The sequence below is a fragment of the Carettochelys insculpta genome, chromosome 1, assembly GCF_033958435.1.
Source record: "Carettochelys insculpta isolate YL-2023 chromosome 1, ASM3395843v1, whole genome shotgun sequence".
NCBI lineage: Eukaryota > Metazoa > Chordata > Testudines > Carettochelyidae > Carettochelys > Carettochelys insculpta.
In genome coordinates this window covers 245841814-245866514 of record NC_134137.1, presented here as the reverse complement: position 1 = coordinate 245866514, position 24701 = coordinate 245841814, and the positions used below count along the sequence as shown (strand labels likewise).

General features: G+C 51.5%; 1 long non-coding RNA gene across 1 annotated transcript; it reads left to right on the top strand.

Annotated features, from left to right (window-relative positions):
* Positions 1-419: 419 nt before the first annotated feature.
* On the top strand, positions 420-4012 carry LOC142007146 (uncharacterized). Its single transcript, XR_012643895.1, has 3 exons — positions 420-816; positions 2681-2793; positions 3270-4012. It is a non-coding gene; the product is annotated as an uncharacterized LOC142007146 (long non-coding RNA).
* Positions 4013-24701: the final 20689 nt, after the last annotated feature.

Here is a 24701-nt window from a genome sequence, read left to right as displayed (position 1 = left end):
TCTTGGTTTGGAATTCCAGCTGTTGTTGCAGCCTTTCAACTTGGTCCCTCGTCACTGCTGAGTACTGTGCACAATGCCCTTTGAGGTACTGGCGTTTTGGGCCAGTCATTCACATAGTGCTGTCTTCTGCTATGATGGGTCACTGACAGAGCCCCTTGCTTCAGCTTCCTCCCCCAGTGTGGGTCTCCTTGGTTTCCACAAAAACTTCAGTGCTGGAGGTGTGGTTTAGCTCTTCAGCCAAGTCACAAACAAATTTAACCCCTTTCAAGATAACCAAAAAAAAAAAAATTTTGTGGGTTTTCCTTCAGCCCCTCTCTTGCCCCTGTTCCCAGTCCCTTTCCAGGTCACCTTTCATTCTCCCTCCGCTCTTCACATGATGACTCTTTTAGGCTTGGTCTACCCTAAGAAAATAAGCCCATTTCGGAAACACAGTTCTAGCTATGGCAATTGAGTAGCTAGAATCCACTTCTCTGAAATCCCTTGACTGTCCTCACGGAGGAAGTTCAACAGGAGAATTTTTCCCTTCAACCTCTTTTTCTCCCTGCGACAGTGAGCAGTACAGGAATTGACTGCAGACCCCCAATAGGTCAATTTTGCTTGTCCCTACCAGGTGCGCAAAATCAAGCCGTGGAAGATTGAGCCTGAGTGGGTCGATGTTCTGGGCAAGGTAGATGCAGCCCTATAGTTCCAGCTTCCTGCTGATCCTGGCTCAGAACCTTCTACAACCAACTAGTCTTCTCACTCCTCAAATGAGCTCTACCAGCCCTTTTATGAGGCCCAGGAGTCCACTGACCATCCCCTCAGGCTGGGAAGCAGGTGAGGTTGACCCCCATCTTTCCTTAAAGGGCTAACCACACTGTAACAGGTTCAAAATTTTAAGTTCCAACACACATAACAATAAAAACAATAAATAATCAGAATGCACTAAAGATTGTCACAACACCCCCAGCATCCATGACTGTCCCGACTACATACTCTCCACAGACTTAGGCTGTTAAAAGAGGAAGATCATGTTTTTACTTTTCGCTAAAGCATATCTGTACTTCCCCCACGCCTAGCCCATGTCTATATGAAATCCTACACAGACAAGAGAGCGAATGCACATTCCAACGCTGGTAACTGTGCCCATGCCGTTTTTCACCAGATAACTACAGTCTTTATGGGTGAAATCCTAGCCTCACTGAAATCAATGACAAAACTCCCATTGATTTCAGAAAGGCTAGCATTTCATCCCCTGTACACCACAGGGATGACAATTTCTGCCAGCAGCAATGCCTTAGGAGTGGACGATAATGTACCTTCCTTTCCCCGATATGTCAGCACTGTGCACACTTGCCCTTGCTTGTGTCAGTGCTGCCCTTTGGAAGGGCAAAATGAAACTTGGAATAAATAGGTTTCTGTTTTCCCCAACCCCCTCCTCCCAATCCTTTTCCTTCTGAGGTTCTGAGCGTTGCCTGCACTAATCACGATAGAGATCTGCTAGTTTATTCAACCTTATTTGAAGATTCATGCATTTGGAGGTCATTTTACTCATTTATACATCCACAGGGATGGCCTGATTTGCTCAGCTCAGCTTCACAGCTTTCTCTTACAGCTGGGCTGCGTAATCGGCTTTGATGAGCTCATGAAAAGAGACAAAGCACACATGTACAATATTCCAGAGATAAAGAGGAGAAGTTTTTGCTGGAATGAATCAGAAAGAGCTGACTGCAGTTCCTGCTCTGGCAATATCATGATTTAATGGTGCAAGGAATTTATTTATTTATTTTCTGTTCAAGGCCACTGCCACCTTATGGCCACAGGAAGCTGGTTCAATAGAAATAATGTGTGCAGCTACTCTGGGTATCTCAGGGACTGACAGCGTTCATACTAAAAAGGCTATTTTCCACAGGTACTCAAGGCCATCAAGGAAAATTCACTTAGCAATAAATCTGGAGCTGCTCCTAGTTCAAATACTATGGAAAGATCAGGGCCACTTTGGGGTAGGATCAGGAAGCTGAATGATGCAGAGTGGTGGGCGTATACATGTGAAAAAAAATCACCTTCAGGTAATGGTTATTGGGATTTGATCATAGCCAGTGATGCTGAGGCACTTCTTTACCCTGAGAGCAATCATCTATGCATTTGCAGACAGAGAGAAAGAGCCAGGGGTGCTTTTTGATCTGAGAAACTTTGACAAGTTCCATACTGGCAAAGTCTGGGGGTAGGTGGGAGTAAGGTTTCATGTTACCTCAAAGTTTGGAGTATGTCTGTATGGGAGGGTTAGCTAAATAATTCTACTGATAGCCATCCACCTAGCTAGGTAGCTCAAGAATTTATCTAGCCCTCATTACCACAGTGTCTGACCACCACATAATCTTCAATGTATTTTCCCAGTGAGAAGGGGCAGGGGAACTGAAGTATGGAGAAGCTAAAGCCCTGATTTTTAAAGGTATTTTTGTGTCGCTCCATTCAGCATTGCATGGACTAAGTGACTTAGACAGCTAAGGCCCATTTTCAAGTGGGACTGAGGCACCTACTGGTCTTTCCCAGACCTAATCTTTGGATATTATGGGGCAGAGTAAAGGTTGGGAGGGTGGTGAGTGACAAAGAGTGCTGAAGGATTACCTGGGGAAACTAAGTGTTCATTTTCAGCCATTCCAGTATTGCGAGTTTGGGGGTGTTTTTTTAATTCAAAAAGGTGCCAGACTAGATCCTTCGTCAGGGGTAACCCTCTCGCATTGACTGAGAAGAGCCTACGGCAGCAGCTGAGGATTCTATCACAGCCAGCTCCACGTCCCCACCTTCCACAAAGTAAGAAGTGTTCTGGGGGGCAAAGGGGCAGGGCCCGTGGATGATAATTTTTGAATTCCAGGCAGGTAGAGGGATTCCATAGGAGATACTAGTCAATGTTTCAAGTTAAAAATCCTTGCGTTGAGAGGTGCTGGGGACCATTTTAGTCCTCAGTAGACCCCTACATTGGGGCTGGATGGAAAAGGGGCACAAAGAGAGATCTGTGCCTCTTTGCCACAGGTTCACCAACCACTGTTGTTGTGCAGCTGAGAAACTAAACCAGAGGCTTTTGATGCAGGAAGTATGATGATGTTGTTTGGGTGAACTCCACCAAACACATTTTCAACATTCAACCCTAACCCAAAATTTTAATCAAGCTCAATGGAAGTTTTGCTGTTGTTGTTGTTTTGTTTTTTGAGCTCCATGGCATTGCTCATAATTTTTTTTCCATTGTTTTTCATTTTTGCACTTGCTTGCTTCTGAATGGAATCATGAAGTACAAAAACAACATAAAATAAAATTAAAAAAAGAAAAGAAAAATGTACCACAGGAATGCTGATGCTCAGCCAGGATGGGGGAAGTCCAAATGCCACAAGAGCACATCTCAGGAGGCTTTCACACCAGGATGGCTCACTCTAGCTGTACGGATAGTTTGGATCTTGCTCAGTTAACCATCCAAATGTGTGGGTACTTGCCCATGCTGAATTTCTGAAGCTTTCTGATTTTCATGCATTGCTCCTAAAAAACTACCAACCAGAAACAAACAAATCCACTTATATTATGTACTCATTTATAAAAAGATGATAAAGGGTTAATAATTGATTAATGGGTATGTTAGTAAATCATTACTCAACTATTAGAGTGTCCAGTGGAATCATGTCTGATCTTTAGCATTTTCACTGATGCAATTATAATTGAACTTTTAACACATACTGCTCAGGTCTGCAGCATGCTTGCCACAGATTACAATTCCCATCCAAGAAAATGTTAATAATTTCTGAAGGAGAGACGTATGAGGCACAAACAATTTTCCAATTACTATGATAAGGTCATTTGGGGAATGCTGGCCTTCTGATCTCATAGCTTTTACACCAGTTATTGCTATTGACCTCTGTGGACTCACTTTTGAATTATGCAAGTTTTGACAAAGAATCAAGAACTCTTGAATAGACCAGAGCGAGATTACGTTATGCAACAAAAAGTTGTAAACCCATATGAACTCTCTGTTTCTTTTAATATATTATTTTGTTGTGGTTGTTATATTAGATTTTAATATTAAAATCTGTTATTTTGATTAATTTATATTTATGCATCTAACTTTGAAACTTACTCTAATTTTTAAGGGAAAAGACAATTCCCTGGGAGTACTGTTCTCTGCACACATTAACAAATCCACATTCAAGTGTGTTGGGGTTCAGGGGTCCCCAAGCCCTGCACCCCATCCGCAGGCAGGAGTGACTGTGACTCAGCAGGTAGAAGAGGAAGTTTATTAGTTGACAGAGGTACAGCTCAGCACAGAGGTGTCAGTACAGGTGGCAGAAACAGTCATTCCAACCCATCCTGGGGAGAGGAGCCCCAGGGGTGCCCCATCTGGGGTCTAGGTTCCCCCCTAGCCAGGCTGGCTGCTTTCCAAATCTCTCTCCCCCCAGCTTCTAACTGCCGCCTCCGATTCCAACCCAGCTGAGCTCCTCCCTGCTCTTTGCTCAGGACAGAGGTGTTACCTGCCCGCTTAGGTTACAGGCCCAGGGGGTCATCCTCAGCCGCTGTGAGCTGCTCTGCCTGTCTCACACACACATCCAGCCTGACTCTCTCACACACACTCACTCCCACTCCATCACATCTCTCCCCACTTCCAGACTGAACTGAGCAGGGTCACTTAGCCAGTGACCTGGGGAAGTTCGGGGCCTTCCCTGCATGACAGGGCATCGGCTTTGGTATTGTCGTAGTCCTTCAGGAGCAGGCTCCACCGCAGGAGCTTGGTGTTGGCCCCTTTCATGTGATACAGCCAGGGGTGAGTGATCGGTGTACATGATGAAACGCCGTCCAAACAGTTACGGCTGCAGCTTCCCCAGAGCCCACACCATGGCCAGACATGCCTTCTCTATGGCCGTGTAGTTCTGCTCCCAGGGTAGCAGCTTCTTGCTCAGGTACACGACGGGGTGTCTCTCCCCCTTGTTGTTCACCTGCATTAGCACTGCCACCAGCCCCATGTCTGAGGCATCTGTGAACACCATGAAGGGCTTATTGAAGTCTGGATTTGCCAGCACTGGGGCCCTAGCCAAAGCCTCCTTAAGTGTGCAGAGAGCCTTTTGGCACTGCTCGGTCCAGACCACCTTGTCAGACTTTCCTTTCTTACACAGCTCTGTGAGGGGGGCTGTGATGGAACTGACGTGGGGCACAAACCTCCAGTAGTACTCCACTTTAGCTGGCTCTGGCTTTAAGCAGCCACTGCCCACCTTGTGGCCCAGGTAGGTCACCTTAGCCACCTCCACCTTGCACTTCCCTGCCTTGATAGTCAGCCCAGCCTTCTGAAGTTGGTCCAGCACCTGGATGACCTGGGGCACGTGCTCCTCCCACATCTGGCTGAAGATGCAAATGTCGTCCATGTAAGCCAGGGCAAAGCTCTCCATCCCTTTCAGTAGCTGGTCCATCAGACGCTGGAAGGTAGCGGGTGCCCCTTTGAAGCTGAAGGACAGGACCAGGAACTTGTAGAGCCCCACAGGGGTGATGAAAACTGACTTGAGCTGGGCATCTTCATCCAATGGCACTTGCCAGTACATCTTCATCCAGTGGTACCTGCCAGTGAGGTCTATGGTGGTGAGGTAACAGGCTCCCCCGAGCTTGTCTAAGAGGTCATCACGTCTGGGCATGAGTTAGGCATCCGATATGGTGATGGCTTTAAGCTTGCGATAATCCACACAAACCCGGACAGACCCAACTTTTTTAGGGACTAATGCCACGGGAGAGGCCCAGGGGCTGGAAGATAGTTGGATCACCCCCAGACCCAGCATGTCTTCAACCTCCCATTCTATGTCCTGAGCCGTCTTCCCTGTGGCACTTTACGGGAGCATGGGTGCCTGTCTCTATTCGGTGGACAGCCAAGTCAGTGTGTCCAGGTCTGTCAGAGAACGGCCATTGGTGTGAACGCAGCACTTCCCTGATCTCTGTCTGCTGGGCAGGATTCAGCTGGTCAGAGAGGGGAGTAGATTCCAGCAAGCAGCCAGCTCCAGTCCCTTTGAGCAAATCCACCAAGGGATCATCCCCCTGCCCCTCCCAGTGCCTGCACACTGTCAGTACCAATTTCTCCCTGTCCCAGTATGGTTTCATCATGGTCACATGATACACCTGGTGGCTGTGAGCCTGGTTTGACAGTTCCACCACATAGTTCATCTCATTTATCCATCTGACGACCTTGAAGGCACCATCCCAGGCAGCTTGCAGCTTGTTTCGCAGCACAGGTACGAGAACCATCACTTGGTCCCCAGTGGCATAGGCTCGGGCTCAGGCGTTATGGTCATACCAGACCTTTCTCTTCCTTTGGGCCCTGGACAGGTTCTCCCTGGCCAGGCCCATGAGCTCAGTGAGTCTTTCCCGGAAGGTCAGTACGTACTGTACCACTGACTCCCCTTCAGGAGAGGCCATCCCCTCCCACTTTTCTCTGAGCAGGTCCAGGGGTCCCCGTACCTTCCTTCCGTACAGCAGCTCAAATAGGAAGAACCCTGTGGATTCCTGGAGAACCTCCCTGAATGCAAACAGCAGGTGGGGTAAGTACTTGTCCCAGTCTTGGGGGTGCTGATTCATGAAGGTTTCAGCATCTACTTCAGAGTTCCACTAAACCTCTCCACCAGCCCATTGGTTTGCGGGTGGTCGGCTGTGGCCCAGGTGTGCCGAACCCCACATTTGTCCCACAAGCTTTGCAGCAGGGCTGACATGAAATTGGACCCCTGATCGGTAAGGACTTCCTTGGGGAACCCCACTTGGCTGAAAATGGACAGCAGTGCATCTGCCACAGTGTCAGCTTCAACAGAGGTCAGGGCCACTGCTTCTGGGTATCGTGGTGAAATCTACAGCCACTAAGATATATTTCTTCACAGAACGTGTTGCCTTACTTAAGGGTCCCACTAGGTCCACAGCCACTTTCTGCAAAGGTTCCTCTATGATGGGGAGTGGCCTCAGGGTGGCTTTCCCCTTGTCCCGGGTCTTCCCTACTGTCTGGCAGGGATCACAGGACCAGCAATATTGATGGACAGCTGCAAAGACTCCCGGCCAGAAAAAGTTTTGTAGCAACCTTCTCCTGGTGCAGTAGATCCCTGGTGTGCTGTGAGTGGGACATCATGGGCTAGGTACAGCAGCCTGCGCCAGTACTTTTGGGGAACCACCAGTTGCCTCTGGACCTCCCATGGCTCCTCTTTGCATCTGCGAACCCATTCCCCATACAGGAATCCCTTCTCACAGAGGAATCTGCCCCTTTTCTCCCAAGGTTGGCCCCTGTGGCTTGTGTGGTTTTGGCTGGGTACCTACCCCGAACCTGGGGAGATCACCCTTCTCCTCCTTTGGCTGCGGGTCAAGACCAGGGCATGATGGCTTTCACCTGGCCAGTGCTCCAGATCACCCCCCATTAGTACATCAGCAGGCAAATGTCTGTGCACGCCCACCTGCCTGGGGCCTTCCTTATCCCCCATTTCAGGTGCACCCTCGCCATGGGCACCTGGAAAGGAGTCCATTCAATTCCCATTACAGTCAGGTAGGAATTGGGCATCATCCAGTCCAGTGCCACCACACCTGGTCAGGCCAGGATCACATCCGCGCCCATGTCCCAGAACCCCGTGGCCTTTTTCCCATCCACCTTGAGGGGTGTGAGGCACTCACTCTGCAGAGGCAGCCCTGTCCCCACTCTGTCAACTGAGCCCTGTGCATTTGGGCCCCCTGAGCAGCTGGTCTGTGGGGCCGGCTCGGCCCAAGCTGAGGACATACTATCAGCATCACCTGCCTTGGCCTCTAGCCCCTCTGGCCTCTGGGACTCCACCCAGTTGACTCCATGGGCTCCCGGCCTGCTCAACCTGTCTGGGAACTTGAGGCACTGGGCTGATCTATTCCCTTTCCTCCCACAGTGATAACAGCCTGGGTCTTGCTGTGTCCCTTGGGCCGGCTGCTCTGTCCAGGCCCTGGCTGGCCCTCTGTGGGGTGGATGGCCAGCCGTTCTTTTCTGCGCTCGCCCAATGGGGGATCCCCTCTGTCATATGGCCAGGAACTGGTCACTCCAGGACTCCCTGTCTCTCCGGGACTTCCTGTCTCTCTGGGATTCCCTTTCAAACCTGGCTCGGCTGTTTGTGAACTCATCCACCAGCTTCCTCACACTTTGTGAGTCCTCTGGCTTCCGGTCCTTGAGCCACATCCTCAGGTCAGGTGAGCACATCTCATAGAATCATTCCAGGACCATCAGCTTGACCAGGTCCTTTACGGACTGGGCTCCCATCCTGAACACCCACTTCTGCTAGTATTGTGTCAGGCGGGAGGCCGCGTCTACATAGGTTTCCTCTGGCCTCTTCCACGCCTCCTGGAACTTCTTCCTGTACATCTCAGGAATCAGCCCGAACTTATGCAGCAGGGCCTGTTTGACCCAGGCTGCAGCCCCTCCAGCTGTCTGACCACTGCTATGGCCATCTGATCCAGCAAGGGGGCGAGCTGTCAGACCCATTCAACTCAAGGAACCTCATGCAACCTGCAGGTTCACTCAAAGGAGGTAAGGAACCCATCCATGTCCCCTGGGTCCTCACACTGGGCCATCACGTGCATCTCTAAGTGACTGGCCACCCTGGGTCTCCTGGCCCTCTCCCCACTCACCGCAGCTGGGGCCTCTTCGCATCTCGTCTCTGCCATAGTCCACTCATGGTCCCGCTCTTGCTCTCTCTCCTCCCGCTCTCGTTCTCTCTCCTCCCGCTATCTTTCTTGTTGCTGGCGCTCGTACTTACGCTCTCTCTCCCATTCCTGGTGCTCATGTTCTCTCTCCTGTTCCTGGTGCTCATGTTCTCTCTCCCATTCCGGGGCTTCCAGTTCCTTTAATCGCACCTCAAGCGCCAGCCGTCACAGCTCTTCCATGGGGGACTCTGCCCAGTCTGGACTACCACTAGCTGAGCGTGACCTGGCAGGCACCGCATCTGTCTGACAGTGTCGAGCCCTTGCTCCTGCTTGAGAATCCAAAACGCTCCCAGGGGGTGACTAGCCACTTCCTACTGGGACAGGATCTGGCTGTCTGGACTGGTCATTCTCTTCCAGCTGCACAGTCACCTGTGCCTTGGTTTCCTTCCCCACAGTCAGACCCTTCTCTCTGCACAGCCCTGCAAGGTCTGCCTTCAGGAGTCGGGTATAATCTATCTCCCCACCATCTCCCGGGATATCAACTCACCAGCAGAAGCTGCAGCACTGCAAGGCTCCCAAAACTCGCTCTGTTCCATCTCCAGCTCCCCTGACTCTTGTGAGGCTCCTTCTTTCTACTGCACTCAGTCAGTTGCTGCTGGGAGCTCATCTGCAGGTGCAGTGCATCCCACTGCTGACACCAGTGTGAAGGGGTTCAGGGGTCCCCAAGCACTGCACCCTGTCCGCAGGCAGGAGCGACTCTCACTCAGCAGGTACAAGAGGAAGTTTATTCGTTGACAGAGGCACAGCTCAGCACAGAGGTGTCAGGACAGCCGGCAGAGACGGTCATTCCAACCCATTCTGGGGAGAGGAGCCCCAGGGGTGCCCCATCTGGGGTTTAGTTTCTCCCCTCGCCAGGCTGGCTGCCTTCCAACTCTCTCTCCCCCCAGCTTCTAACTGCCACCTCCGATTCAAACCCAGCTTGGCTCCGCCCTGCTCTTTGTTTGGGTCAGAGGTGTTACCTGCCAGCTTAGGTGACAGCCCCAGGGGTCACCCTTAGTCACTGTGAGCTGCTCTGCCTGTCTCACACACACATCCCGCCTGACTCTCTCACAGGCACCCCCCCCGCACTCCATCACAGCAAGTTCTAGCCTCAAACTATCTACCTAGCCTACAGTCTTTAAAGTATTTATCTGCACAATACACTTGTGAAGAAGTGAAACTGTCATTCCAATTTTGCAGCTAGAGAAATGGAAGGCTTGCCAGAGCTGACACAGGAAATTATGGCAGCCTGGAGAACTGAATGCTGGTCTTCTGAGCCTGAGGAAGTTCAGTAACCTCTGAACCAACCTTCTATACGAAGCCTATTGTTATCAGAACTGACCAGTGTGCAGTGTCCCTATGTCTACACAAGCCCCTTCCTTTTGGAAGGGGCATGTTAATGAGCAGGTTCAAAATATGCTAATGAGGCGGCTCCATGAATATGCAGCACCTCATTAGCATAATGGCAGCTGCGGCGATTCAAAAGTGTGGCTTTTGAATTGCGTGCCACCCATGGAGACAGAACCTTCTGAAAGGATCCCTCAGTTTTCGAAAGCCCTTCTTCCTAACACCAGATCGGAAGAAGGGCTTTAAAAAACGGGGTGGGGGGTCCTTTCAAAAGGTCCCCATCTCTGTGGGCGGCGTGTGATTTGAAAGCTGCACTTTCGAATCCCTGTGGCTGCCATTATGCTAATGAGGTGCTGCATATTCATGGCACCGCCTCATTAGCGTCTTTCAAACCTGCTCATCAACATGCCCCTTCCGAAGAGCAGGGGGTTGTGTCGACCCAGCCTGTGAGTGAAGACTCTGAACAGTCACACACGTGTGAGCGCAGGTGGTCAGGGTAAGGGCTGCAAGCTATGGAATGTTCTACTCCTTAGTTGCTGTTTTAACTTCAACTAAACATGAACTAACAACAGGAGCGAGAAAAGTTTAAACACCGGGGAGAAAAAGTAATGAGCTGTGGAAAGAGCATTTTACTCTACCTGCCTAGAAGAAATATTTTTCAGCCCCATGTCACAGGGCAAACTCACCACCATGGTGCCTCCTGCCAGTTGATCAGGGTGCTTCCCTCTGGCATGTTGTCCGCCTCCTTTCCCTCCACACAATCGGCTCTGGATCTGCGTTGCTCTCTAGATTGCAGCATCCTCTTCAGGACGCTGCCGTCCATCAGTGCCTGCTCTACTAGTCCCTGTCCCAGTCCTTGTTCAGGGTGCCCACTGATATAGCCAGCTGTAGCCTCTATCTAGTCCACTACCTCAGGGGCTAGATACAGCCTGTGTTAGTCACAGTTGCTGTGACTAGGTGAAGTCCAAGAGGGGAGGGGAGGGACTCAGGCCTGCACACTACTGTGAGACCCGGCCTAGTGTTCGGGATGAAAATCCTGGGTTTTTACTGTTAAAGTTTGTTAAATATATGTTAATGCAGGGAATCCATTTTGTAAAACACAATGGGAGTTTGATCAGGTGATTTTGTAGTTAGATGTTATGTCTTCCTGCCTTTTTCTCTGTACTAAACAAGTTCTAGCCTATACCAGATTCAGGCAGAAATCACAGGGTTTCTCCCACAGGGGTAAATCTATAGGGTTCCTGGCAGGTTTTTTTTTTCCATCTTAAATGTTTAGTTTATAAGACAGTTTAGTTCAGCTGCTGCCCATCCTGGTGGCAGGGATGCACAGGTCTTCACTCAAAGAATATGTCACAGACTCCAGCTAACAGACCTGCCAGCTGAAAGACTCCATTCCAGCCAGCAGCCTGTCACCTGTGAGACAACTCAACATTGTGGGATCACTCAGCGTTCCTCTCTGATGGCTCCATATGAGCAGACAGATGTGAGGTCCTGAGCAACCTACAAGAACTTGGAAGAAGGTTTTTATGAACTCTTTTCTACTTACCTTAACTGTTTTCCTAGCCAATGGTTCAACAGTGGGTTTTGGAACTGACTACTCTATTCACTTCATTATTTCATGTTGTTTTCAATGGCCTCTTTTACTTCCTTTTGTGTTTTTTATGTAAATTTACCCTCAACAAATTTCATGTGTTCAGTTAACAAATTGAATCCATTCCTTTATTAATTAGGCAGCACTCAGCAGGTGATAGATACTGGGCATCACAGACATGGGCTAGAGGACCTTGGAGCCTTATATTAAATCCTTGGCACCTCACACCAGGGACCTTCTGGTAGCATACTTGTTCTGCCCTCTTCTCTCCCCTTCACTGCCTTACTCTCTGGGCCATTTCCCATGTGGCCCCTTGCCCCTCTCTGGGCCTCTACCTCAGGTCTGCAGTCTGGTAGGAGTCAGACTGGAGGCTTCCTCAAACTTTCCCTTAGCCTTCCCAGCACTGCCCTATCTAAGGTGCTGGCTCTCCCTGGGAGCTGGTCAGGCACCTTCCATGGCCAGGACCCAACTGACCCAGCCTTCCTGGAACAGCTCCTTATATTCAGGGCTGCTCCAGCAAACTGCCCTCTGATTGGCTCCCCCAAGAGTCCTTCTTTGTCCATTGGCTGCGGTAGTGGGCAGGTTCCCTATAGCCTTCTTTAACCTCTTCCTTGCAGTAGTGGGGTACTTGTTCCATTGCATCCCACAACACAAGTGACTTTAAGTATCAATTAAGATATGTGACAAGCTGCCAGACCAACATTCATCAGAGCATCTCACCCCCCCCAGAGGGAGAAAAGGGACTAGGAGATGAAGACTAGACTATTGCATAGAATCTTACAAGTCACAAACAAGGGTTCTGAACTTCAGTTTGCTAACCAGCTGCTACCATCACATGCTACCTGAAAAAGAACAACGAAAAACCGCACCAGAGCAAAAATACTGAAGGGCCAGAAGGAAGAAAATATGAACTACAAGAGTCAGCCACAAAATTGCAATCTAAGGGCTTTACTTTTTCTGGCTTCAGATTTAAGTGGCCATTACCAGAAGGATGTATGCTGAGAAAGGGCCTTACAATACTCTAGAATTCTGTGGTGACCAGATAATCAAGGAGAAAATAGCTCTGCTTAATGTTAATGAAAGATGTCGCATTCTCAAGTGTGTATGGGCTAGATGTCTGGGTGCAAAATAACCTGAGATTATGATAAGCAAAGCCTGGGATTTTAGGAGAGTTAAATATTTATTAATTCATACTGCACTAGTGCCAAAAAGCCCCCAGCCCTGGACTGAGATCCCACTGTGCTAGGTGATGTACAAAACCAGCTCAGGAGGTGCTCCTTGTCTTCTTAGCAGCTCATCTCTGTATTTTGATATGGTTTTTGTGTAATAAAAATCCCCAATCATTTTTGACAATTTTTCCTGCCTCTGTTTAAAGTGTCCTGCTCATCTCACCATTTCTCAGTTCTCTGCGTCTGAAGCTGAACCCCCAAGTGTGGAGTTATTAGAAGTACCATTTGAGAGAGACATAAGAGAGATGGAAATGTACTGTGGTGCAAATTGTCTTGCAGCGTAGTTAGCCAACGCAGGAACTTAGAGATGTGTGATTGAAAAGTAATCCATGAAAGCCCAGTGTTCATATTTGTTATTAATTAGCTATTGCTTTACTGAGTGAATGTTTGAGTGCAGTATTGGTGGTTATTTAACTTTAGAATAAATAGCATAAATAAAGGTGCTTTGCTCTGCTACAGTGCTGTTGTGGTGGCCTAATTAATATCTATAAATGCAGGAAGTAAGCCAGGGCAGTGCAGAGAAATACCATTGGGTTAGTGGTGCTTCCTAAAACTTTTCAAATCTATGTTTCTATATTTGCATTATAAAAGCTATTAACTACTTACCAATGGCACCTTTCCATCCTCTTTTAAAGCATCATGTCAAACAGCCCATTTAGTAGGGACTGTCTGGTAGAAAACAATATAATATGCTGAAGCTGTTCTGCTGAATTGTGTCAAACAAGCCACTTTCTTAATTCCACTGTAATCTTCTGTATGGAAATAGTGCATTGTACTAGCTCGGAAGCTGTTCCAGTGTGTCATGTCAAATGTTACTGCGGCGCTATTTTGACAGTGAGTCATCACACAAGACGATGTATTGAGACAAATACTGAGGTGCCACAAAGCTCTTTCAAATCACTGTGGTAGGATAAAGTGAGTGGGAGCAAAGTGGAGAGTACAGCACTGAAACAGTTGTCCTATCCGTAACAAAACAAGTTAACTCATTGACTTATACCAACTAAAGCAAGGACACTTCTAGCTCCCCTTAACTCATCCTATTGTTCCCATGTGTTGTACCATGTGCGCTTACATATAATTTACTTTAGCACAGGGCAGCGAGTTAAAGGTGGTAAGACAGATTTCATTCAGAATTTCCTTGCCCCTCTCAGCTGATGTTATTTTGCTAGATACATTTTCTTTTTGCACTTGCTCTATAATAGCTTGTTGAAGAGGAAGGGTGGCCTTGTGATTAAGGCACCAGACTGGGACTTTGAAATGCTGAGTTTAATTGCTAGCTCCACCAGTGGCTTCTTGTCGGACCTCTTGCTGTCTCAGTTCCCTACGTGCAATAGAGTGACAATACCACTCTCCCAGCCTTTGTCTGGCTTGCCTGTTTAGTTTATAAACTATTCAGGGCAGAGATAGTCTCATATTATGTGTGTTTCTTGCCTAGTAAAATGGGGCCCTAATCTCAGCTGGAGCATCTATGTACTAGTGCAATACAAATAATTAACATAAATAAACGCTGGGATAGCTGCTTATTGGTTAGTGCACGGCCATACCAGCCAAGGGTCAAGTGCAATCAACCTTTTACTGGCTGATTTAGAAGTGGTGCAATTGATGGACTTCAAAGAGACTCTCATCCCCCCCACCCTCCACATACCCCCCACCCAGTCCTCTACCTGTGTTCAGATGTTTTGTGACCACCACGTTGTGTCTGGTGTCAGGCAAAAATCTGGGGCCATGAGAAAAATGCAGAGAATACTCTTCTACCACAGCAAAAGACAAGAGCAGTTCCAATGGCTACCCAAGCACATGTGTTCTCAGCTTGTGGGCTGGGTCCAGCATCAAGTGGCAGGGTCTCTAGATGGTACTGATACATACAGGCCTGTGGCTAGAAGTTCTAGTGGGAAAAGAGCTCTCTGCTCCTTCTATTGGTGAAAAAGACAAGTGCCGCCATAGAGAACTTTATTTGCACAAAAACAAGAAGTCCTGTGGCACCGTATAGACTAACAGATATATTTTGGAGCATAAGCTTCGTGGGCCTTTTGTGGACCAGGTTTTTGCCCATGAAAGCTTATGCACCAAAATATTTGTCAGTCTATAACCATGTTTCCCAGCCTTTTCCAGACAGGGATCCATTTTGACAATTCAGGAAGACTTGGTGACCCAGGGCAATTCAAAAATGGCAGGGGGAAGAGAGGGGAAGCTGAGCTGTATCTAGCTAATTCCGCAGCTGAGGCAAGAATACAGAATTGTGGCCCCCCTCGTGTTTATATATTCATAGTAGTTATTTCATTGAAAAAGGGAAAATACAAAAATGATAAAATAACAACACTACTTTTATTATAGTTTATTATTTTATTATTATAGTTGATCTGAGTTGTGGTGGGGGAAAGACCCTCAGCCCCAAATTGCCCCCCCACAGCTTAAACTCCCCCCCTCAGAAGCTGGAGGAGCTGGGGGGGAGTCACACTCAGGGGCTGGGAGTTCACAGTCAGGTGTTGGGGGGCTGGGGGAGTCACACTCAGGTTGTGGGGGGCTGAGAGGGTCACACTCAGGGGTTGTGGGGAGTCACACTTAGGGCTGAGCAGAGTCACTCAAGGGCTGGGGGAGTCACACACAGGAGCTGGGGGTCACACAGGCTAGGGGAGGCTGGAAAGTCACACTCAGGGGCTGGGCGAGTCACATACAGGGGCTGGGTGTCACACTCAGGCTGGGGGAGCTGGGGGGTCACACTCAAAGGCTGTGGGGGTCACACGAGTTGGGGGCTGGGAGGGTCACACAGAGGCTGAGAAAGTCACACTCAGGCTGGAGGGGCTGGGAGGGTCACACTCAGAGACTGGAGGAGCTGGCTGAGTCACACTGAGGGGCTGGGGGGACATACAAAAAAAATGAAAACCGACCAATCAACAATGTAGAACAGAAGGGGGGCAAAAGTGGGGAAGGAAGGCATGGGGGGGAGGCAAAAATTACTCACTACAAGAATCTGTGAGGTGGTTTGCCTGGGATGACTACAAATATCAAAGGTCTTTGTAATATGTAATTGCTTCTCTATTGATAGAGGTAGCAGCTGGGTGTGGCAGTGTTAAGGAGCTGCTAATGCCTTCTTTTAAGATCACATGCAATCTCACAGGCCACACAGTAGCAGACTTAAAAGTAGCTATCCTACAGCAAAGAAATTTCAGGACCAGACTCCAAAGAGAAATTTCTGAGATACAATTCATCTGCAAATTCGACGCCCTCAGCTCAGGCTTAAACAAAGACTGCGAATGGCTGGCTAAATACAAAAGCAGCTTCCCCTCCCTTGGTGTTCGCACCTCCAGATCAACTGCTGGTAGTAAGCCTCACCCTTGCTGACTGAGCTAACCTTGTTATCCCCACCCTTGCTCTGGCTTATTTATACCTGGCCCTGCAGATTTCCAAGGCCAGCATCTGGTGAAGTGAACGTTTTCTGTTAGTCTATAAGGTGCCACAGGACCCTTCGTTGCTGTTACAGATCCAGACTAACACGGCTACCCCTCCGATACATGCAACTCCAAGTTACTGGCAACCCTTAACATGTCTAACGGTGAGGCATGTTTGGGTCCCGACCCTTAGGCTGGGAATCCCTGGTCTGTAAGGTGCCACGGGACTTCTTGGCTACGTCTACACGTGAAGCCTACATCGAAGTAGCCTATTTTGATGTGGCAACATTGAAATAGGCTATTTCGATGAATAGCGTCTACACGTCCTCCAGGGCCGGCAACGTCGATGTTCAACTTCGACGTTGCGCAGCCCAACATCGAAATAGGCGCTGTGAGGGAACGTCTACACGCCCAAGTAGCACACATCGAAATAGGGATGCCAGGCACAGCTGCACACAGGGTCACAGGGCGGACTAGCGCTTCCGGGGCAACAGCTAGCCACTCCCTTAAAGGGCCCCTCCCAGACACACTCAGCCTGCACAGCACACGGTCTGAGGAGCCATAGGCACACAGACCCCGGGCGCCGCAGTCATGGACCCCCAGCAGCAGCAGCAGCAGCAGCAGCTAGAGGTCCACCCAGCCCTCCCGGCAGGAGCAGGGCTTGCCCTGACCCATGCCATGTGGGAGGCAGCTGAGTACCTCCTTGCCCCAGGGGAGGAGATGTCCCCAGGGCAGCAGGGCTCAACCCCTACCCCTGCAGCACCCCGCCCGCCCCCCGCCTCACACGCCGGCGGCTGTGGAGCTACCCCACCAGCACCGACTGGTGGGAGCGGCTGGTGCTTGGGGAGTGGGACGACGACCACTGGCTCAGGAACTTCAGGATGACCCGGCAGACATTCCTGGAGCTGTGCCAGTGGCTCACCCCTGCACTCAGGCACCAGGACAATGCCATGCGGCGTGCCCTCACAGTGCAGAAATGGGTCGGCATTGCTGTCTGGAAGCTGGCCACTCTGGACAGCTACCGATCCGTGGGCCAGCAGTTTGGTGTCGGCAAGGCCACCGTCAGGGCTGTCTTCATGGAGGTAAGCGAACCCACGGGGGGAGGGCAGGGGGGCCAGAGCAGGGCAGGGCAGGGCAGGGCAGGGCAGGAGGGCCAGAGCAGGGCAGGGGGGCCAGGGCAGGGCAGGAGGGCCAGTGCAGGGCAGGGGGGCCAGGGCAGGGCAGGGGGGCCAGAGCAGGGCAGGGCAGGGCAGGGCAGGGCAGGGCCACGCACACCCTGCTCACCCCTCATTGGTGCTGTCCCATGTGCTTTCCCTGCAGGTTGTGCGTGCCATCAACGCCATGCTCCTGCACAGGCTCGTGAGGCTGGGGGACCCAGATGCCACCATCTCCACCTTTGCCACCCTGGGCTTCCCCAACTGCTTCGGGGCTCTGGATGGGACTCACATCCCCATCCGCGCCCCGCATCACAGTGGAGGACGATACCTCAATCGAAAGGGCTACCATTCTGTCGTCCTCCAGGCCTTGGTGGACAGCCGGGGACGTTTCCAGGACATTTATGTGGGCTGGCCTGGCAGCACCCACGACGCCTGGGTTTTCCGGAACTCGGGCCTGTGCCGCCGGCTGGAGGCGGGGACCTACATCCCCCAGCGGGAGATCCCTCTGGGGGACACCACCATGCCCTTCTGCGTCATCGCAGATGAGGCCTACCCCCTCCGGCCGTGGCTCATGCACCCCTACACGGGCCATCTCTCCGCTAGCCAGGAGCGCTTCAACGAGCGCCTGAACCACGCGCGCCAGGTGGTGGAGCGCTCATTTGGCCGCCTGAAGGGACGCTGGAGATGTCTCCTGACCCGCCTGGATGCGGGCCCCAACAACATCCCCCAGATTGTGGGTGCCTGCTGCGCCCTGCACAATTTGGTCGAGAGCAAGGGGGAGACCTTTTTCCAGGACTGGGCTGCGGAGGCCGGCAGGGCACACGTCCAGCCACCTGCTGCCCCCAGTTGGCAGGTGGACCCCGAGGGGACCCGGGTCCAGGAGGCCTTGCGGGCCCACTTTGATGAACAGGCCGCGGGGTGAACTCTGCCCAGACCCCCTACTGCCCGCCCCTTCCTCTCCCACACCATGGAGCACCCCCCCCCCACTTGTCCTGGACAAATGACAGCACGCACTTGTGGCTGAACGTAAATTTTTTTTTTTCTTTCCGAACCTTTTTTTTTTTGGATGTAAATAAATATGTGAACCACAAACAGAAAACTATGTACAAACGTTCAACAAAAGCAATATGTACAAAAATAAAACAATACAAAGAAACAACTGTCTGACATAATAAAAAGAAAACCAGGGAGGATAAAGGGGAGAACTATGTACATGGGGGGGACGGGGCAAACGGGGGGCCGAAAAAAACAGGGTCCAACTATATAAAGGGGGGGGGCCACGTCCCGGGCCCCTCGCCCCTATAGCCCGGCACTGGGCTTGGCCAGCCGGGAGCCCCGCCGCGCTCGCAGCCTGGTCCGTGGCTGGGTGGAAGTGGGCTGGACTGGAAGGTATGGTGGCCGGTGAGTGTCAGGTGGCTCCAGGGGTCCCTCGGCGCTCCGGCCCTCGCTGGTGGGTGGCGGGGCGACGGCAGACGGGCCGGTGACGGGCGGAGCAGCTGGTGGTGGGGCTGCAGGAGCAGGCAGGGCGGGCGATGTTTCAGCCGGCGCGGCATGGGGGGCCAGGTAGTCCACCAGGCGGTTAAATGTGTCCATGTAGGCCCCCCATGCCTCCTGGCGCAGGCCAGCGCCCGCTCCTGCAGCTGGAGGTGCTGCTCCGCGACCTCCAGCTGCCGACGGTGGATGGCCAGCAGCTGGGGGTCCGTTGCCGTCGGCGGTTGGAGGCACGGGGTCCGCCGTCTAGCCCGCTGTGGGGCCGGTCAGTCCTTGGCCGAGGGGCTGCCCTGGACCAATGGTCCCGGAGGGCTCTCCGGGACGACTGATGCCTCGCCGGCGCTCTCTTCCGGTCCTTCTGATGGTGCAGGTGCAGGACACAGGAGAGGAGGGGGGAAGAAGAATGGAGACAGGCGTTAGTGTGGGCCCCGAGCCATGGCCTTTGTCCCCCCAGCCCTGTGCTGCAGGTTCCCCATCCCCGTCCCCGGGAGATGCTGCTGTGATGGATGGGGTTCAGGGGTCCCCCTGCCCTGCACCCCGTCCCCTGGTGGGAGCGACTCTCACTTCACCCCGCAGGGTCTGAGAGCAGGAGAGCTTTCTTAGGCCACAGATGCCCAGTTTCTGGCAGGAGTGACAGCACCAGCTGTCGGAAGAGACAGTCCTTCCAACCCGTCGTGGGGAGAACACCCCAAGGGGTGCCCCTCAGGGATGCAGCTTTCCCCCTCCTCTGGCTGGCTGCCTACCAGCTCTCCCTTCCCCTAGGCTCTACCTGTGGCCCCCGCCCTCGCCCCCCAATTCCAAGCCAGCTCAGCTCCTCCCTCCTGTTTGTTCAGGGCAGAGGTGTCACCTGCCAGCTGTAGCCCCAGGATCCTCCTTTGCCCCTGGGAGGTATTCGGCTCTTGTGGCTCATATGTAGCCTGAGTCTCCCTTTGGCACTCCCCCCACTCCATCACATGCTGCTGCTGCGGGGTGTCCCACCCCCTCCTCCCGGGGGCCCCTCGAGGTTCCTCTCCCCCCTGGCCCGGGGATGGGGCATGGCACTGTCATGAGGGGTGGGGGGGGGCAGGGGCTGATGGCTGCAGTGCTGTGAGGACGATGGCCCTGGTGTCCTTGGGGCCATGGCCATGTGAGCATGTGGGGGGCCCTGCACACATATCTCTTACCCCCGCCCCTCAAGCCCAGGGGTGTCCACCAGAGAGGGCTACCTACCTGTTGGTCCGCTCCCACGGTCTGGAGATCCCCGGGGGGCGGAGGCCCTGCTGCTGCTCCGGGATGGCAGGAGGAGGATCTGCAGGCTGGATTCTGCGGAGGAGGAGCCCCCCTCCTCCTCCTCCTCCTCCTCCTGCCACGATGTCCCGGGGGTGGCCTCCGGGGGGGGCCCCCGGGGTGCAGGGCTTGCCTCCGGGGCGGACTCCGTCTGCAGGGCCTGCTGGGGCTCATCAGCCGAGGTATCAAGCATGGCCAGAGGGGAGGAGGTGTGCCGGGAGCCCAGGATGTCCCTGAGCTCCCTGTAAAAGGGGCAAATGACGGGGGCGGCCCCAGATCGGCTGGCCGCATCCCGGGCCCAGGAGTAACCCTGCCGCAGCTCCTTGACCTTACTCCTGACGTGGTCAGGAGTGCGGGCAGGGTGACCCCGGGCAGCCAGGCCCTCATCCCCATTACCTGGAGCACCTCCTCCTCGCTCCAGAGCCCCAGCAGGTCCCGCAGCTCAGCCTCTGTCCAGGAGGGGCCCCGCTGCCACTTCCCAGACTGGCTGCCCCTCTGGCTGGGCTGTGAGCCCTGGCTCCCCTTGGGGGGGGTCCCCTGGGGGCACTGGGGGGGCTGCCGGGCAGCCATCGCAGCTGGCTGGGTCGCTGAGGGAGGTGCAGGCTGGCCCCGTGTGCAGGCTGCAGCCTGCACGTTCCCTCAGCTTCCTGCAGAGGCAGGGAGGGGGAGGGGACCTTTAAGGGGCCGCTCCACGCGGCCACCAGTGAGCTGAGGGGCTGGAGAGAGCGTCTCTCAACCCCCCAGCTGATGGCCGCCATGGAGGACCCGGCAATTTCGACGTTGCGGGACGCGGATCGTCTACACGGTCCCTACCTCGACGTTGAACGTCGAAGTAGGGCGCTATTCCGATCCCCTCATGAGGTTAGCGACTTCAACGTCTCGCCACCTAACGTCGAAGTTAACTTCGAAATAGCGCCCGACGCGTGTAGCCGCGACGGGCGCTATTTCGAAGTTAGTGCCGCTACTTCGAAGTAGCGTGCACGTGTAGACACAGCTCTTGTTGTTTTTGAAGATACAGATTAACTCGGCTACCCCTTTGGCATTTATTTGCACAGGCTACCAACCTACGATTCCTTTAGTGACAGAGGGGAAGCCACCATAATTGCCATGAACATGAATTTTGGGAAGCAGACAGCTCCCAGCAAGGCAACAGCTAATAGCTGTGGAATCTCTGTCACTGGGGATTTTTAAGAGCAGGTTGGATAAACACCTGCCGGGGATGGGCTAGATCGGGGGTCTCAAATTGATGGCCCGCAGGCCATGCCTAGCTGGGGAAGTGGCATAATTCAGCTTGGGAATACCGGTGGGCGAGGGGATGGAGTAGCCATTCCCAAGCCCCACCCTTTCCTGCGACAGTCCCATTTCTTCCTCCTCATTGCATCTGCTGTTGTCCTGCATCAGGGCCCCTGTAATCTTCAAGGCCATGCCCTTGGGGAACTGGGTGCAATGGAGCGCAGGGTGGTGACAGGAACAGCAGGACTTTATGTATGGCAACAGGCAGGTTCCCACCCAGTTCACCCGTACTCTTGGGCTAGATAGCACCATACTCTGGACAGGAATTTTCAGTAGGCTGTGAGTTTGAGACCCCTGGCCTAGCTAAAACTTGGTCCTGCCTCCAGAGCAGGGGACTGGACTAAATGAGCTCCTGTGGTCCTTTCCAGTCCTACAAGTCTGTGACAAGAGCTCATTTCCAAGCAGCCAGGATTCCAGTCCAGGGACCCTAAAGGAGCCTCTTGTGGCAGCCTTTACTATTATGTTCACCATTTTTAAGACTATGGTCAATTTTGTGCAATGTGTGCCCTGTGAGGTATCGTGTGAAAAGTCATAATTGGTTAAACATGATTATCCCATTGAAAAACGTGCAGCCATACTACAGGGAGAGTTATTAAATTTTATTGTGTGATTGTTGCTGAAAGAAGTTAACTTTGGGTGAAACCCACAAACAAGCTTTGGAGAGGCAAAGACACCTGGGTCCCAGCCAGGTGTTAAAGGGTTATCACCTACGTAAGCAGTCATTCTCCCTCAGAGGGAAAGTGTAAACTAGAAATCTATATTTTGCATAGGGAGGGTTCAAACTTCATGTCCACAAGAGACTACCTATTGTCTGTACCCCGGGGGGGGGGGCGTAATCGTTGATGAGGGGAAGTGGCTGGGAAAGTTGCAGGCACTTTCTGGCCTGAGAATCTGGGGAGACCAGGGAGACCCTGAGCACCCTGACCAGTAGGTGGGAAAGTAAGATCCAAGTTCAATGGGCAGTTTATGGCAGAGCAGCTGAGGCAGGTTAAGCCTGGAGATTGAGGGGCTGGTGGGGGGGCAGTTTGAGGCTGAGAAGGGTTAGATCTGAGGATGACGGGGTAAGCTTGTGGGATAAGGGGGCAGATCTGGTGGGTGAGGTGGGTTAAGTTTGGAGAGCGGGTAACAAACTTTCTATCTGGTACAAATCATTGTGCACTGGTCTTGAAACAGGGGTGACGAAAAGTATGGTTTGATGTTATTTAAGGACTGTCTCATTTCTCCCTGCCCCACCCCTCAGCAGTGCAGGTGTCAGGTTCACAGCCACATGGCTGGGAGAAGGGGCTCTTAGCTCATCTAGTGGCCTGCAGCTGTGGGCAGCTAGGCAAGCTGAAAGCCTCCCCCCGGCCACTCAACTGTCAGGCTGACAGCCACGGGGCTGGGAGAAGGCAGGGAGAAAGAGCTGCAGAGTAGCATTAAGTCGTGCTTACTCACGTTAAAGTGAGTTACATGAAACTTGAAGCCACGCATGTCGAGGATTTACTGTATTGAGAAGTCTTACAATACATTTCAAGGCTGTATTTGTTCTCAGGAGTGAGTAGTGGATGTGTAGCCTATATAGGATGGTTTTGGTTAAGAAATAAGTAGAAGTTAGGCTAATTTAGGGTCAAAACCGATGTTTAGAGGAGAATGGGAAATTGACGTGAGTAGTGTGAGAAGAATGAAAGATAAGTTAGATGCAGAGTGTTATGGAACAGTAAGAGCTGGCAAAGACATAACCCAGGGTTATGTTATTATTGCATTTTGGTTGTAAGTGGGTTGAGCAAGGCTTTAGATAAGTATTTTTCAGAACTATAAATGTTTTATGAAAATGCTATCTAAATTGGTAGCATGGGAAGGACATTGGTGCAGATGTTAATTTAAATAATGTGTAATGTAAAGAGCCAATAAGAAGCTGGTGGAAACACAATTATGGTAAAAGAGCAATTTAATGTTAATTAACATTTTAATGGATAATAAAAGGAGTAGTTTTGCTGAATTACAAGAGATCTTAAAATTAACATAAAAAGTATGGTCAGGTTCCAGGAATATAAGGCTGTACTCCTCTGTTGTCAGTGAGCAGATCATCCACTATTTCATCTTTGAATGTGCAACAGGGAGCAACTCACCACTGTGGTGCCTTCAGCTGGTCCCTTGGAAATTAGCTCGTACAGCATCCAGAGTGCATTCCTCAGGCCGGTGTCTCACCCACTGTTACTTGCTTGTCTTCTGTTCACTCGTGTAGGTCAGCACCCACAGACCTCCCAGACCACAGTTCCCTTTCCTCAGGTCACTGCCCTGCTGCAGTGCCCCACAACCTGGGGTCTTCCCTTCCCAGGGATCCCCAAGCCCCTGAACCCACCTTGCCTCAATGACCCACTGCCAGTCATTATCTAGCCCCTTACCTCAGGGGAAAGCTGCAGTCTGGAATGGCCACTTGTAACTGGTAAGCAGTTTTGTGGACCTGCTGCCTTCTCCTACCCTGGCTGCCTCCCTGCAGCTCTAGAACCCTCAGGCCCTGCAGCCTGTGAGCTTGCCTTACCAGAGGTCCCCCAGCTCTGCCTGCCTTTCCCCCAGCCCTGCTCTGCGTTAGGAAGCCCCTGCAACTTCCCCAGCAGAGAAATGCCTCCTGCTCCACAAGTGGACCCTAAGTGGCAGCTAGGTACCACAGCTGCTGACTCCACAGCCTCAGCCCTCTCCCTGGGTTTAGATCAGTGCAGTGCAAACGCCCCATCACAGAATGGAAGTATCATTGTAATATTTTGTAAGTGGTAACTGCAGGCTTGCTTGGGTTAGTTATCATTTTTCTGTTAATAGAGGTTGGCTGTATTATTCAAAGTGTCATTTCCTGGTCTGTCTACTAAATATACCTTCTGTAACTGATCTAGTGGCTCAAATCTAAAAACTAAACTGGATTTATCACACCCTTATCTTTAACAACTTAATATTAATTGGGAACATTTTGCCGTAAAAGCTGGAAATAGTTATACGTGGAATCTACCATTATGATCAGATCTGAGTGTAAGAAATGAACTCTCAGTTCACTTGCTGCTGAAACTGGATGTTTCAATCTACTGCTAAGAGTGGAAACATATTTGCTTAGTATATAGGAAAACAATAATGGCAGAAATTTAGATTTCCATCTGACAGAATAAAGAGAAAACAAAATGAAAGTATTACATCTAGACAGCAGTCTCATTACCTACAAAAAGAATCTGATGAAAGTCTTTGTTCCTTTGCAACAAATTCAGTTCAGATTTTCCTTTATGTAGGTTATTGCTGTTCAAAT